Source organism: Filicampus tigris, chromosome 3, assembly GCF_054856515.1.
Source record: "Filicampus tigris isolate MCC_2025a chromosome 3, RoL_Ftig_1.0, whole genome shotgun sequence".
Classification (NCBI taxonomy): domain Eukaryota; kingdom Metazoa; phylum Chordata; class Actinopteri; order Syngnathiformes; family Syngnathidae; genus Filicampus; species Filicampus tigris.
Genome location: NC_141219.1, coordinates 4,092,959 through 4,108,378, shown reverse-complemented (window position 1 = coordinate 4,108,378; position 15,420 = coordinate 4,092,959). Strand labels below are relative to the sequence as shown.

The 15,420-nt window shown below is 40.1% G+C and overlaps 1 protein-coding gene across 4 annotated transcripts in view; it reads left to right on the top strand.

Annotated features, from left to right (window-relative positions):
• Nucleotides 1–2,234: 2,234 nt before the first annotated feature.
• The window catches only part of adcy7 (adenylate cyclase 7), a 49,410-nt gene continuing 36,224 nt past the window's right edge, over nucleotides 2,235–15,420 (top strand). For 2 of the 4 annotated variants that reach the window (XM_086024925.1, XM_086024922.1), the window contains exon 1: nucleotides 2,237–2,426. The gene's annotated coding sequence lies outside the window, so the exon portion shown is untranslated. Of the gene's footprint in view, nucleotides 2,427–15,420 lie in introns of all 4 variants that reach the window. The other 2 variants (XM_086024927.1, XM_086024926.1) reach the window with 2 other exon arrangements.

The window sequence follows — 15,420 nt, the reverse complement described above, 5'->3', positions numbered from 1 at the left end:
AAGGAGGTTACATTTTGTGTGAATTGAAACAGAATTTTCCCAAACATTCTCATATAAACACAACACAGGATAATTTATTACGACAACAATGGCAACATTTGCCTTGAAAATATGTTTGGATGATCATTAAAATCCTCAAGAAACCCCTCAAATTTGGGGAAAACCGGTTTTAAAGACAGCCCTCCAATTCAGTTGTCTTTTGTCACTGCAGTACAACGTGTAACCTGTAGATGGTGCTAGTACCCCACTGTGAAACCACAATTTGTGCTTGTACTGCATTTAAATGTTCAACTTCACATCTACAACCTATTATTATAAATAATGAAAAATATATGATATAATTCCTAATAACCAGATTACAGCCAGCAAATACAAACCATTTTAAAAAAATCTTGGCAGTCATTTTCAATGCAATATTATATTTAAATGCAGTACCTAAGCACTTGTGTTGTGGTATAAAAGGACATGGTGATATGATTATACTAATAGTAGTACGGGACAAAGTTGTGGGGATCATGGCGAGGTAAAGGGTTGGCCGTGTAAAGTGTGAATGTCCCAAACCGAACACAAACCTTCCTTGGACGTCGAAGGTTCCCAACTGTACCGACTGTATCGTCTTTGCTGCTTTTCACCAATTTCATGCAATAAAAACAAACAACAACAAACAGTAGCGTCAGCAATGTGTGCTTCCACCCTTTTATTTTATATATATATATATATATATATATGTATATATATGTGTGTGTGTGGATATATATATAAACATACGTACGTATATATGTACTGTATGTATATATATATATATATATATATATATATTTGTGTCTATACTGTATATAGGTATATGTGTATATATACATATGTGTATATGTACTACATGTGTGTATATATATACTGTGTGTATATATATATATATCTATATATATATATAGGGAGAAAGAGAGTATTCACTCTTAACTTACATTCACAACAATTTACAATTTTCAGTCTGAAGCTACCGTGCATGCGGACTTTCAGCAAACATATCAAATCCATCACTAAAGCAGCCTTCTACTAGCTGAAAAACATCTCCAGGCTGAAGGGTTGCGTGCTCCAAGCAGACCAGGAGAAACTTATCCATGCTATCATTTCCAGTAGACTTGATTATTCTAACGGTCTTCTTACTGATCTCCCTCAAAAGAGCATCAAACAGCTGCAGCAAATTCAGAACGCTGCAGCTCGGGTTATTACCATAACAAAGAGATCGGAACATGTTACTTCAGTCCGAAAGACTTTACACTTGCTCCCAATTAACTGTAGAATAGATTATAAAATGTGCTACTGGTCTATAAATCACTGAATGGTTTGGGTCCTGAATGCATTAATGAAATGCTGATTGAATATAAATTCTGAGATCTGCAGACTTGTGCCAATTAGTGGCGCCCAGAGTTCAAGGTAAACATGGTGAAGCTGCATTTAGCTGTTATGCTGCACACACATGGACTAAACTGTCACCAGAAGTGAAGTCAGGCATGAGTGGAAATGCTTTGAAATCCAGATTAAGGACTTTTCTTTTTATCTCATACCTTTGATGAAGGTCTTCTAAATTTAAATTTGACATCTTTTATATAGTTTAAAAACCCATTTTTATTTCTTTACTTTTAAATGTCTTTAAAGTTTTCCGTTAGTGTCTTTGAATGTTGTCCACGTACATTCTGGTAATTTTGATAATCCACTTTTGTTTTCTCTGCTTTGCTTTTCAATGTTGTTAACTGTTATGTTTGTAAATGCTTGTAGGGTTTGTGTCTTTGCTTGTGTGAAGCACATTGAGTTGCCTTGTGTTATGTGCTATATAAATAAAACTGCCTTGCCTTGCTGCTGGAATGTGGGAGGAAGCGGCGGATTCAAACTTGTAACCTCTTAACTGCGAGGCGGATATGCTAGCCATTGCTCCAATAAACGGTTAAATCATTTAGCCAATTCCAGAAGTCATTAAAAAGGAGCAAACTCAATAAGCGCAACCTGCAAAACCCCCACAGGAAGGATGCAATCGGCATTCGAACCTGGAAACTCAAAACATTTAAATAAAAATGAAAAAAAAATCTAAAAGGCTAATGAAGTAAATCAGGTGTTAATTTGACACAAAATGGCCGTTTTCTTGATTTACAACTGTTTTGTTTTGGGAGTGGGCGTGGTTGCGTTTGACAGACAGGCGCGAGGGGGCGGGTCTTGGGAATCTCAAAGCTGCCGCGCGCGGTCGTACGTCCAGGGGAGCTTCTGTCATTAACACACACACACACGCACACACACGCACACGCACACACATCCGGAGGAGGACACAGTACACTCACTTCTCTCTACCCGGACGATGGCACCACCTTCCGCGGTCACTTCGCGAGCATTCGTTGGCGGGACGCGTAGGTGACGGACTGACGGTGAAACACAAGGTAGGACCCCCGAACCCCCCCCCGCCCCCCCCCCCCATTTGCGTTCTGTGTAAAACATGACACATTTTACAGACTTCCCTCGTCTTTTTTTTTTTTGGTCATCTTTTATGTTGACGTTATGGCAAGTTTGGGGCGCATTTACGCCGTCTTGACCGCTCAATAGTGTAACAGCGAGTCGCTTTCGCCATTATAAAGTGAACTCATTGAAAAAGATGAACTTTTAAAGGCTTTATTTTCAATATTAACGGCTACAATCGCGACGAAAAGGCTGCTGTGGCGATTGAACGACTTAAAGGGGAATTTCCACTTGAACGACGTCCTTTGTAGTTTGTCACTGTACGAGTCTGACTGACAGGTGCTGAGTGATTCTCCTGATTAGAGTTCGGGGAGATGCTGCTGCTTGAGAATTTTTTTTTTTTTTTTAAACTTAGTTCGTCATCAGGGATTTGAGAAGACGTGGCTAGAAATGTCCAAAACACCGACGTGAGTTTATCCTATTATACTCCCAAGTCTCCCTCGCTGCAAAGCTCTGTTTCTTGCTTCCTTCAGACGAAATCTCCAATAAAATCGCCGCATCATTGTAACACTTGAGAATGCGCAATTACGAATGACACAAGCGACAACACGCCACCTGTGTTGTTGCTGCAGTACCATACTCCACAGTCTCCACTTTGCTGCAGTGTTCCGTATTTTTTGTTTTACGGTTGTTCAGGTGTCCCTAATGATGTGTCCGGTGAGAGTATGTAAAGATGGTGCAGTTTGATTCTAAAGTGCTTCCTTCCTTCCTCATTGCGCTCGCACGATTTCTGCTGTGATAACATGTTGGTTGCCAAACGCCTCTCTCGCAAGCGCATGATTTCAACTCTTCTCTTTCACATCCTCTCATCTGTAATACAGTCAACCATATCAAAACCCCGACTGGTCGCCAGCCAATCGCAAGCTAATTGCATTTATTTGATGTCCTTGATATCCAAGTATAGTGCTCGTAAGGTCTAGGTTGCACTGCTTGAATTACTCCGACTTACTAGTTACTATTTTTTACCCATTATTATTGCTGTAAAGTTGTCCGGCTAGTGAGGACAAAGAGTGTACTAGTACATGGACCTTAAAGTAGAAGTCAACCCAAACATATTTTTTTTGAGAGTATGTTCTATGCAAGTCCACTAGTTGAAACAAGGCATTCTGATAAATATTGTGTTTGTGCAATATGAGTTAAGCGGCAAAATCCACCCTTTTTTTAGCCATCTCCGGGGGCGGCCATTTTGTCACTTCTGTCGACTAAATATGACATCACAACTGCTCAGGGCTCAGGTAACGACCAATCGTGGCTCGGCTTCAGAAAACAGGAGAGCTGTGATTGGTTTTTACCTGAATCCTGAGCAACTGTGATGTCATTTTCAGTCGACAGAAGTGACAAAATGGCCGCCCCCGGAGATGGCTAAAAACGGGTGGATTAACCCTTATTCCAAAAATGCAATATTTATCAGAATGCCTTGTTTCAATTAGTGAGCCTGCATAGAATGTATTCTTAAAAAAAAAATACGCTTGGGTTGACTTCCCCGTTAAAGATTTGGTAGGATTTGAGCAAAAACGAAGGAAAGCATGACATCAACGATATGACATAATTGCTCAAACGGCTGTAGGGGCAACTACATGTTACTAGTGAGACAAAATGACCAGTGGGCATTTTGATACTGCAAGTAGGGTCTTGTATTTTGTGACGTGCCTATTAGTGATACTAGCCTACCACAATAGTTTGCTAGCAAGGTGTGTACTACTAGTAGGACAAAAGTGGCTCTAGTAGTGGAAAAAATGTTGTTATTACACTGAAAAGATTTTTGTTGAATTTGCACAGCACAGTAGTTTACTAGTTTATGTATTTAATTGCATAGTAGTTGGCCAACAGCGTCCGTGGAACTGGGGAAAAAAAAAACTAGTAAGATAGTCATTCTACTCGGGCGCCTAGTCATTCTACTAGCGCTAGTACTAGTAAGGTTTGACTGTGTACTAGTAGGCCAAACGTGAGACTGTAGTGAAAAGTAACGCTACCACGAGGGCAGGCGTTCTACTAGTGTGCCCTAGTCCACCGAATAGTGCAACATAGTAGTTTACTATAAGTTTTAATAGAGTACAAGTAGGCCAAAAGCAGCTCTAGTAGCATAAAAATACACTGTTGTTCTACTTGTACGCTGAATTGTCTAACTTGTTAGGACAAAGCGTGTACTACTACATGGACTTTAAGATGGATATTCTGAAAAACTGCTCAAAACGGCTCTCCATAGCCGGGCACATAAAGTACAGTGGGTATAAAAAGTCTGCCCACCCCTGTTCAAATGCCTTTTTTTTTTTTTTTTTTTTTTTTTTTGTGGCGTCAACAAATAAGAGCAAGATAAATCATTTAAAAAATTTTCCCAATGTTCCATATAACCTGTACAACTCAATTTGAAAGTAGAAATATGTTAAAGAGGGGAAGAAATAAGCAAGGGAGCATGTGGTTGCATAAGTGTGCACACCCTCTTATAACTGTGTTCAGAGGAAACCAGTCACATTCAATCTCATGCTAAATTGCCTCTGTCTAGCCCAGAATAAAGTTCAGATGTTCTAGTAGGCCAATTTTTCTACATTGGCGGCGTCACAGCACACCGCCGGCCAACGGAAAAAACACTGTACACTCGACAGGAGATTGAAGGAATGGCAAACATGATAGCTTTTGCGCTTTATAAATAATGTATTTGTTTTGCGTGCGTGCCTCCACTCAAAACGCATTCCGTGGCCCTTCGTGGACCGTGGAAGGCAGATTAGGTAATAATGACACAGTGGGCGAGGGAGAGGTCTCCCAGGGAAACTGCAATAGCAAAGGCCTTGCGGTAGAGTGGAGAGGCTTTCCTAATGGCACTTGATAGCAGCACACCGGCAAACGGACGCTATAGGCTGCCTTCCGCCCGGCCGCCATCAGCGGCTTGGGATGTGCTTATGTTGCCATTATGGGATTGGAAACATGCATACAGACAAATTCAAACGCTCGTTAGCTTGTCCCTTTTATACATGTACAATAGACACATCGAGAAAAAGTAGATCCATCCGTTTTCTTTCCCGCTCATCCTCACGAGGGTCGCTGATGAGCCGGAGCCCGTCCCATTTGACCATGGGAGGCCCGAATGAACCTAAACTGGCCAATCGCGGAGCACATGTAGTAAGTAAACAAACAACTATTCACACTCACAGTCACACCTACGCACAATTTAGAGCAGGTGTGTCCAAAATGTTTCCGCCGCAAATCGAAAAATGACAGGATGCAAGCAAGGGCCACTTTGACATTCTTCAACTTGAATTCATGAAACATGGCAAAACAAAACCATCTTGTGATTATATTTTGTAGTTCTTTGGAACAACTGTTATGTCATAGCTTTCTGTTAACGATAATAAGGCAAATAGTTTGGGGTTTTTTTCAAGATTTTGGGGTGGTCTGCCCCCCTTTATCTCACTAGAATAGATACGCCCCCTGCACTGAGCAGCAGTTCAATCACATCTCCCCATTCTGAACCAAAATGAGCAATCTGTGGTGGGATGACAATTTTGGATCGGAATTATCTCACCAATTCATGGCGGACATCATTATATATATATATTTTAATCATTTTATATAAATGTATATAGATTTTTTTTTTTTTTTTTTACTATTTTAGTTGTGACTAGTTTGTTTGCATCTTTACATAGGTAGAAAAGCTCTACATGAAATTATTATTATTATTATTATTATTATTATTATTATTATTATTATTATTATTATTATTATTGGTAGTAGTAGTAACAGTCTGCATCAATGTTACAACCTGCTGATGACAGTGTGTGACGGTAACCCTAGAGCAGGAAATGGCTGCACTACACTACAGCTTGGTTAATGAACAGGATTAAATGAAATGACATTTCATACAAAATTCCTGTAAGATAATAATGACTAAAAACGCTTTGCAATTTTTGGTGGGGAATACAACTTCACACAAAGGTACTGTAACACTAACCAATTTTAATGACTAGTTAAAAAAAATCATCAAGTTGTTATGTAATTAGTATATGCTGATAAAATGACATACATTCCTGTAAAATTTGAAAATCATTTAAAAAAAAAAAAAGGCATTTTCATAAAATGCTGGAAATTGAAAAACAAGAAAAAATAGTGACAAATGTAAATTCAAAATCCTAATGCAATTTCTCAGAGATACTGTCGAAAAAAAACCTGTATTTTTTGTGACGATAACCATAGATCAGACAAAACTTTTTGCAAACTAGAAAGGTTTCTCAGTCCTGGCTGTGCAGTAAGATGATGACTCAAATAGATGAATTTTCTTTTTTGGGGCTTTTTATTTTGTGAACCCGCCACAGAAATTTTTCAGCAATGCGGAAAAATGCCATGATAAAACATTGAAGCATTTATGATGATGCTGAATGACAGAATGAATTCACTTTCTCTTTCTCTTCTTCCTTTTTTTTTTTTTTTTTTTTTAAATAAACCCAGCACAGTAGGTTGGTTACCGGAAGAAATGCAACACTTGCCTCTGTCTCTTGTTCACCTCTCCACCATTCAGTAAAAAAAAAAAAAAAAAAAGAAAAGATTTTCATAGACCAAGCAACAAACATAACCTCCTTTGGTGGAGGTAACAACTTTCTGTATTGAACCCCGACCCCTATTTGCTTCTACGGAAAGAGCCGGAAGCACTCACTATGAGCCAACGTGGGCCTCCTGTGGATTTAGTGTTTGAGTAGCACAGGCGGTGCAGATGTGTGGGTGTCTTGTTCTTCCTCTCTCTCGCTCTCTCTCTCTCTTGCTCTCTCTCTCTCCACATTTTGAATATTTTTCTGCTTACTTTGGCTCAAGGACGTTATGCAATGCCGGTGAGAGTCTCATCTGCCTTCCGAGAGAGTTTAGGGCCAGCTTCGCATACCTGGGGAAACGACGCCAAAATGGACCGTCACCACCGCTTTGTCTCTCGTTTTTATCGATCGGTCGGATCTTTCACGCAAAAATCGCAGACTCTTTAAAAATGGCAAGAATGATGGCTTTATAGGTGAAAACAATTGGAATGAAAACATTCCATACTGAGTGTAAAATTGAAAAGTGGAGTAAATAGTAAGGAAAATGGTGACCCAAAAGTAATAGCGTTTTAGAGATACTGTAACAATAAAGTTATCAGTTCATATATTAATATATTTAAAAAAATATAACAGCCTGTAAAGTGTAGAAAATTAATGAATGATATTAAATACAAACATGCATGAACATTTTACATTTCACAGACAAGTCACTTACTCTTTAAGTCTTAAAAGGACAATGTGTAGAATTTAGTGCCATCTAGTGGTGAACTGATAGAATTCAACGACCTAAGTTCGAAGCGCATGCATTTTGAAGCACGCACACTACGGTGCCTGAGAGAGACGGCACGTCGCGAGCCCGCCACCAATTTCTTCACTGGAAAGAAATCCCGTTAAATTCAGAGTTGAATTTAAATTCCATTGACAAATGTACTTGTCTTTTCGCAGTCCATCCATTCAATCCCAGGAATTTATTGATATTTTTTTCACATTTTTTTAAACATTAGGGTAAAAGAGAGTCTGAAAACATCTGGCAGTGAATGAGTTGATAATTTAAAAACATTTTAAACATTGTCCACAGATTCTGTAAATTAGAAAGGAAAAAAATCAAATATTTAATAACATTTCACATAAATAAAAGGAAATCTATAAATATCATCTAAAATATTAAATTAGAAAAATGCCAATTAAAAATCTTTTAAAACAATTCACACCGAGATGATGTCAAATAAAAACAACATTAATAGATAGTTTGTTTTAAAAATAAAATACCAGATTGAGATCCTGTAAAATGGAACATAAAAAAAAAAAAACTGTCAATCAAACATTTAAAATGCAATTTCACAGTTTAAAATATGCTGTACTGTCAAATTGTAAACGTCAGTGAATGTTGTTGTTATGACTTTGGCCTTGCCCTGTCAATGGGTGAATGCGACTTAAAAATATTTAATATTCTACACAAAAACAAAACACGTAATGAATAATACATTCTTTTAATTAAAGAAACGTATACAATTCCACCACATATCCTGCTAAAGTGAAAAATGGAGTGAAAAATGTCATAGTGCTTCACAAACGCAAACAAATTTACAGGGAGCGTGCGTGAAAGGGGATCTGGTTTCCCTCCGGCCGTGTTGCTCACGTTAATCGGCGCAAAAGCGTCGCGCCGTGCGTTTGTAGCCACCAATACTTGATGATATTCAGTCTCATTTGGATGGCTTTCCGCAATGTGTTGTTGTCTTTTTCAATCGGCCCGCTGATTGTATTGAGCTGCTTAATGAGTGATTAGCCTCTCTGTTGGTACAAAACATTTCATTTGAATAGACTGGAGTGGTTGTAAAAAGGGGGCCATGAATCTGCATGGCAGCCATGGAAGCCATGGACAATAATGCTGTCATTGTAGTTCTTCCTTATACCGTGATCCCTGGGCTATTTTGACTGTCGCATGAGACGGACACCTTGGAGCGGTGTGAATTTGTGGGGAAAACGCATAGTATATCTCCTTTTAGAAAGTTTTAATACACCAAAAAATAATGAATGACAGCACATGCGACTCGGGTGGAAATCACTCGGTTGAGGCTGCGAATAGCGAAAATACCCGCCATGTGTCATTGGCGGCCTCTTGAAATGCACTGACAAAATTGAGCAAAAAAAAAAAAAATTATATTTGTATTTGTTAACGCCAAAAAAAGAAACGCTCATAAGCATACATTATGTGTTATGCACCAAAAAAATTAGGGTTGGCAAAATTACAAAAAAAAACATTTAAATATTGAAAAAAGAAGTCAATCCACAGGTGCTGAACTGCAAGTATGTAGTAGAGGAAACATGCTTCCACATATTTTCTGAAGCGGAGCCATGATTGGTCGTTACCTGAGCAACTGTGATGTCATTTTCAGTTGACAGCAAGCGGCAAAATGGCCGCCCGCTGAGATGGACAAAAATGGATGGATTTTACTACTTAAAGCGGAAGTCAACCCAAAGATATTTTTTGAAAGAATATGTTCCCAGCAGGCCCACTAGTTGAAACTCGGCATTCTGATTCATTTTGCGTTTGTGGAATATAAGTTAAGCACTCGTTTTTAGCCATCTGTGGGGGCGGCCATTTTGTCTTCTGTCGACTGAAAATGACATCACAACTGCTCACAAGGACCAATCACGGCTGACCGGTTTTCTGAATCCGAGCCGCGATTGGTCGTTTTGAGCAGTCGCGATGAGACAGCTTTTCATTCTTGTAGGCGGCACTTGATTCACCACGCCGTGTGTCTCTGACTTATGGACCCGTCACTAAACACAAAATGCGCAATTCACGTGTCTCAATATTTTTGTCCGCTTTTGTTCATAATCGAAGACTGAATCGGTTGAACTGAGAACTCTATATTGAATCTCATTGACTCCCAATTGTCACCCTGTGTCCTGCGCTGTTCCTGACAAAAGTGGAGCGTCTTGCTTTCCTTTCAGCACGCTTGGGTCTGAGGCCCTAATTGTGCGCTTGGCTTCAGGTTCCTGTTTTTTTTTTTTTTTTTTTTTTTTTTAAATCCCGAGCCGTCCTTGCAACGTGAATGGGGAAATGAGTCACGCGGTTGCCAAGGAAGTGAGAGCGCGTGCGGTCGACTGTTACCGTTGGCCTTGAATTTCACTCTCGGGGCTCTCGGTAGTGCTCGTTAACTCTGCTGGATGGGATCGGAAAGGTAACCAAAAAGTACAAAAACATTGGCGGCAATATGTTTTTTGTTACCTCAAGAACGATGCTATATTGTACGTGCCTTTGAGTGCCCCAGTCAGATGTCGTTCCTATACGCCATGTTTTTTTTTTTCGACTCTTTTTACATTAGAGCCACGTGAAATATGGCGGACAGAACCCATGTCCTAAATTGGACCGGAAGTCCGCCATTTTGGTTTGAAGCCGGTTTGTTTTGAACCAGTTTGAGCAGTCAGGACATGTCTATCATAATAAGACGCACCAAAAAAAAAGTCTCAAGGACCAATGGCCAAAGTTGAACTTTAAGTTGGCCATTTTGATTTGAAGAAGCCAAATTCCGAGACTTGATGAATATCGGGAGTTTATTGCTAGCTATCTACGATATGCTTGTCATTCGCCATCCAGAGGTGTCGCTTTTCATGCGCTTGCTGTTTATAGGTCAGTTAAAGTGGAAATCAACCCAAACATATTTTTTCCAAGAATATGTTCCCGACAGGCCCACGAGTTGAAACACGGCATCCTGATTCATATTGCATTTGTGGAATGTGAGTTAAGCAGCAAAATCCACCCCTTTTTAGCCACCTCGGGGCGGCCATTTTGTCACTTCCGTCGACCGAAAATGACATCACAGTTGCTCAGGGCTCGGAAAACGACCAATCACCTTTTTTCTGAAACTGATCTACGATTGGTCGTTATCTGAGCCCTGAGGTTGTGTGATGTCATTTTCAGTTGACAGAAATGACAAAATGGCCGCCCCCTGAGATGGCTAAAAAAACGAGTGGAACAACTCTTATTCCACAAACGCAATATTTATCAGAATATTAGTGGGCTTGCATTGAACATATTCTTGAAAAAAAAAAAAATCTTTTGGTCGACTCCCACTTTAAGAACGTCGAAAGTGTTTCTCAAAACATTGCCTGCCCAGTGAATAAATCTTATGATGGCGACAGTATTCTCCGAACAGCTCGTTTGGGACACCCCGGGCCAACTCCTCTCGGCCACAGAAACCTCTGGAAGGCTGCTGCGGCCTCCAGACATTCCTTACTGTTGAAGTGTTCAAACGGCTTCCACCTTCCTACACATTCCTTGGCTCTTGACAGCAAAACATCGAAGGTGGCCTTTAAAAGAAAAACGTAACCCGATCCGGGCCGCGAGCCGTACGCTCCAACGGGACCTCCATTGAATGTCGGCTGTAGCAGGATATCCCAAAAGGTCTCCGGCTGGTACAGGAGGACACCTCAGCAGCCGTTTGAGTCAAGACAAGGATGCTATTATATGTGAATCCTTTGGCTCCACCCCCTCTCCAGTCAGCCATAACTCCCAGGAGTCATTTGAGGTAATGAGTTCAGCCTGCTCGGCTGACTTCATGGCTCCTGCACAGATGACATCTATGAGGTCTGAATCCATACAGTGAGCATTTTGGGGGTTTTCTTCCCCTCTCGTCTTTTCTTACCGGCCGCACCATTCGTCGCCTTGCTTCTGTCAAGTGGAAATAGTGGCTAGTGCTTTCGGCATTGGGGAAAAAATGGAAAGAGGAATATTCTGTTCCAGGGCCACTCTGTCGCCATGGTAAAACCTTTCCTGAACAGCTCGGGGCTGTTTTCGGTAGCATTGTTAACGAGTGTAAAAACTGTTAGCCGCTGTTAATATCAAAATCTAAAAATATATTCTGACAACTTGTGTTTGAGTGTTCTTGTCAGAATATGTGCAAAAAACGTGTTAAATGATGGAAACAATAAAAAAATACATTTAAAAAATGAAACAATCCACCTTGACTTTGATAAAGTGACGACGGGTTTCTTTATTTTGGAGTTTCAGTGTATAAAAAAGACACCCCAGTCGTTTTAACATTCTTCTAACAACCTCAAACCTAAATGACATCCATACATGCCTCCTTTCCTGCTCTTGTGATGTTTCTCCATCTATTCTTTTAGCACGCTTTGTCAAATCGCAAGTCAAGCCAAACATATTTTTTTCCTGAATAGGTTCTATGCAGGCCCACTAGTTGAAATACGGCATTCTGATTAATATTGCGTTTGTGGACTATGAGTCAAGCGGGCGGCCATTTTGTCACTTCTGTCGGCTGAAAATGACATCACAGTTGCTCATGGCTCAGCTAGCGACCAATCACGGCTGACCTGTTTTCTGATTCTGAGCCATGATTGGTCGTTCTCCGAGCCCTGAGCAACTATGATGTCATCTTCAGTCAACAGAAGTGACAAAATGGCCGCCCCTTGAGCTAGCTAAAAACGGCTGGATTTCTCATATTCCACAAGCGCATTATTAGTCAGAATGCTGTGTTTCAAACTATAGGGCCTGCCTAGAACATATTATTGAAAAAAATATGTTTGTCTTGACTTCACTTTAAGGCTGCCCCTTCTGTTATAGAATAAGTGTGGCAAAAAGCCAGAGAACTAGCAAAATGTGTCCCTGGCGCATAGGTTCCACTGTGTTAGCGTCAGATTTAAGCAGCTGTTATCAGATGAGCTCGCTCATATGTCACAGAGAATCGCTCTTAAAATATTTACGACAATCTAATCCGCATGCTATCACATCCTCGCGGCTAATCTAATTCACACGCAGTCTGGATCTGTTCTGGAGATATTAAAGGTGAGCTGTCCATTGCGGTGGGACTATTTAAAACAAAAGCCGTTAAAGTTTGGCTGTCCATTGCGGTGGGACTATTTAAAACAAAAGCCCAGGCCAAAGCCTCTTTTGTTGTTAGTCTCAAGTCTGTTTCACACAGAGATGCCCCAAAATAGCTGCATCGGCAAGATCCAGCTTTGCCTTTTACACAGACGTCTGTGAAGGCAGGATTTGGTAAGTCTTCCGAGGCTGCGGTTTTTTTTTGTGTGTTTTTTTTTTTTTTTTTTTGCATGGTTCCTGTGTGAAACTGGCCTCCAGAATGATTCCCAACTCTCGCTTGTCCGGGCCCTGTTGCATCGAAAGCCCCAGACACTAGCATCATTCATAATTATCCGATTGTGGGACGCTGTGTCGTTTTGCTAAAGGATGCAAAGTTTTCGCAAAATCCCACAGCAAACTTGGAAAAAAAAAGTCCTGTTGATGAAATGGACGTGAATGCAGATGGAGGCTCCAGATTTGATTTAAGCAGCAGGCTATATGTGTCAAATAGACTTTAATAAAATGGGGACTCGTTTGTTTAAGTAATCGCACTGTGCCATCATCACCATCAGGGTTATTACTTGTGGAAAATGATTCCACCCACACACAAATGCGACACGCACACGCACAGTCTGGAAGCAGATTGGTCGTCTGTCATTTTTCTTGCGTAATACATAATATGCAATTCCCTTGTTTGCAATCCCACTGCCTGTCTATTCAATTCAACCTTTATTGTGTGAATACTGGAAATCAGTCATGTATGTTATTCTGCGCCCCCCCCCCCCCCCCCCCAAAAAAAACACTTTTTTTTTTTTTTAAATTATACTTTGCTCCACTTTTTTTGGGGACATTCTATTCCTTCCACTAAACCATTTAAACTTCCAAGTATTCACAAAATTCAGGACATTCGTGGACCTATTTTTACATGCCTGAAATTGTCGGTCCTCCCCTCCAACTCCACATTTTCCACATAAAAAAGGAGAGAAGGAGTTTCTCCACAAAAAGTTGATCTTTCGCATCCTAACTTTAAAGTGTTGAGCTCATTCAGGCCATCTTGTCGACTATTTTTTTTTTTCATTGCCGCATTTTCATGGTTTCACATTTCCCATGACATGATTCCCAAATGAATACGGACATTTGATCCCTCCACCTCCTCCTTGCACATGTATTGACCAGTTCAAACTATTCCAATTCAAAACCGTTGGAGGTCATGTAGGAAATAACCTGTTTATTGCATTCCCAAAATTCTCACACTTCCCCAAATATTATCATGTGCTATTTTATTCGCTGCTATTATTATTTCTTCCACACAGGCCGATTCTGCAGCTGAACAATTAATTCCGCAGCATTTCAGTACAGCGTTAGCTCATCAGCAGTCACACACAATTTCCGCAGAAATGACATTTTGTAATGTTGCTGCACAAACATCCAGTTGCTAGGTAGAACCCAAGATGCATTTTCAAAACAGACGATTTTCTGACTGTTTTTTTTTTTTTTTTTTTTTTTAAGTCACAGGATGCAAGGACAGAACGGACAGTTTGGTGTCAAACTCTGGATGTGAAGATATCAACGTTTTTACTCGTGAGAACAAATCAAAAAAGGAACATTGCTTGGACGGTGTCTGAAAAAACAAGTGAGATATCATAAACTGCTGCATAGCTTTGTTATGATGACTCACTGCTGACAAGGCTTCAGTCACTGCTTCCATGACCTCGAAGTGTTGCTCCAAATTTGAGCGTCTTAGTTTTTTTTTTTAAACCAATCACAGCTACTGACTTTGAGGATTGTTTGCATAGTTAGCTGTAATGACCACAAATCTCAGTATTGTCATATTTACCTAACGTAGCGATAATTAAATTTAAATGTGGCCATTAGAGGCACCCAAGTAAGATTTAAGTCGTGTCCTCAAGCAAAAGTTAAGTTTTAGGGGAGTTAAATTGTATTTTTAAAGAAGTCAAACCACATTTTTTTTTTTCAAGAATATGTTCTATGCAGGCCCACTAGTTGAAACACAGAATTATGATTAATATTGTGTTTGTGGAATATGAGTTAAGCAGTCAAACCTACCTATTCCAGGGGGCGGCCATTTTGTCACTCCTGTTGACTGATAATGGCATCACAGTTGGTCATCGCTCGGATAACGACCAACCGTGGCTCAGCTTCAGAAAAGAGGTGAGCCGTGATTGGTCGTTGGCCGAGCCCCGAGCAACTTCGATGTCATTTTCATTCGACAGAAGTGACAAAATGGCCGACCCCCGAGCTAGCTCAAAGCGGCTGGATTTCTCATATTCCACAAATGCAATATTAATCGGAATGCCGCGTTTAGACTAGTGAAGGTGCATAGAACATATTCTTGTAAAGAAAATAGTTTGGGTTTGACATCCTCTTTAGAGGAATAGTCTTTTTTTTTTTCCAGCAGTAAGAAGTTATCATTTTACAAGCGTGAAGTCACTTTTTTTTAGAAGTAAAATTTTTCAAGGTAAATGGTTATATTGAAAGAGTAGTTTTGTCAGTCTCGTTCAACTCTGACGGAATGAAAAGAAAGGCATAAGACCCAATGTGCTTGCTTCTGTGACT